The sequence below is a fragment of the Poecilia formosa genome, unplaced genomic scaffold (assembly GCF_000485575.1).
Source record: "Poecilia formosa unplaced genomic scaffold, Poecilia_formosa-5.1.2 Scaffold582, whole genome shotgun sequence".
Taxonomy (NCBI): Eukaryota; Metazoa; Chordata; class Actinopteri; order Cyprinodontiformes; family Poeciliidae; genus Poecilia; species Poecilia formosa.
This window is the reverse complement of record NW_006800521.1, coordinates 33992-35482: the sequence shown is the minus strand read 5'-3', so window position 1 is coordinate 35482 and position 1491 is coordinate 33992. Positions and strand designations below refer to the sequence as shown.

The following is a 1491-nucleotide window of genomic DNA, read 5'->3' as shown; positions in this document are numbered from 1 at the left end:
TGCAGTGATACACATTATTTTATGGCGATGTTTTTTGTCTATAAAAAGTGATCCATAGAGGTCGGTTCGAGCATCCCAAAATTGTACTCCAGAGCAGTATACCTTAAATATGTTTAATTAAGCAAGTGTAAAAAGTATTTGGTCAACTACCAAAATACTGAGTAACTGATCATAACACCTGAGTTAAAATTCATATCCTCAGACAGCAAAAACTATAAAAGTTATGTGAACATTCTGGTATTTTACAGAGTATTACCAAAATATTTATAGAAATAAGGAGTTAGGTTTGGAGGTTGGGCCAGTGTAAGGTAAGGTAATTTTATTTATATTGCACATTTTCAGCAAAAAGGCCATTCAAAATGCTTGACATGATTTAAAAGGAAAGACAAAATAACAAACCAAAAAAAGAGGAAAGGACAGATTAGGACAAATGGCAACATTCAGACAAAACAAAGGGCAAAACAGACATGAGTGAAGGCAGTGATGGCAGGGCCATGAAAGCACGTTGCTTAGCCTCCCGGTAAAGTCGGAGAGACGTGTTATTATCGAGGCATGATGACCTTGGGAGCGTTCAGCTCCACAGCTGCATGGCTAACAGGAGGGGGTGAGGTGGGAAGAAGCGTTATGTTTACATATCTTCAAGGAGATTGGAAATATGCAGCTCTTCCAAGGCAATATGGGGAAAGCCAATTCAGAAACAGAATGTCTTTGGTCGTGTAGATTATAGATTCCAATCTTCCCAATTGAAATTCCCAATTACCCAAATTAGTTTGGATAATTAGTTTGAAAACTAGCAACTTCTCCAAGGTCGATTCCAACTCGTTAGTGAGTTTTAGAGTCCTCGTCTCTGTCCACACCAACAGTCTGAGTGTTCGCCAGTTCGGCCAAGTCCATCACAAATTTGTCGATAATCCAGGAATCCACACGCTCCAAACAGCGGAAATCCTGTTATCACGAATAAATCCAGGGTGAATCCTGCCGGGTGTGTCCTCGCAAGACAAGAGGGCTCTCCTGTGCCCAGCTTCTCGTCGAAAATTTTATCAATTGCATTGAGAGATCAGTTGACCAGATCCATAATTTGTAGATTTGGATGATGTGCAAAGAAAGGCTCCAAAAATAAAGAAAAAGACAGGACAAAAGCAGAGCAAGCAGGGTAGGCATGGGCAGGGAGGGAGCAGAGGAAAAAAGCGTCCCAACTTCATTGAGAGCACATGATTCACAAGTGTGAATCATCATGTGCTGATTTAATAGCCGTTTGACAAACTATTTCCACAGTTCCCACATGAAAATGGCTTTTCACCAGTGTGAATCTTGATGTGCTGAGTTAAATTTTCTTTTTGACTAAAACCTTTTCCACAGGTCCCACATGAAAATGGCTTTTCACCAGTGTGACTCATCATGTGCCGAGTTAAATGCTGTTTTCGACTAAAACTTTTTCCACAGTTCCCACATGAAAACGGCTTTTCACCAGTGTGACTCATCATGTGCCGA

The 1491-nt window shown here is 40.6% G+C and overlaps 1 long non-coding RNA gene across 1 annotated transcript in view; it reads left to right on the top strand.

Moving 5' to 3' along the window:
* The first annotated feature begins 1266 nt into the window (after nt 1-1266).
* Nucleotides 1267-1491, top strand: part of LOC107834315 (uncharacterized) — an 18724-nt gene continuing 18499 nt past the window's right edge. Inside the window, exon 1 of the long non-coding RNA XR_001660104.1 lies at nt 1267-1359. This is a non-coding gene — a long non-coding RNA (uncharacterized LOC107834315). The remainder of the gene's footprint in view (nt 1360-1491) is intronic.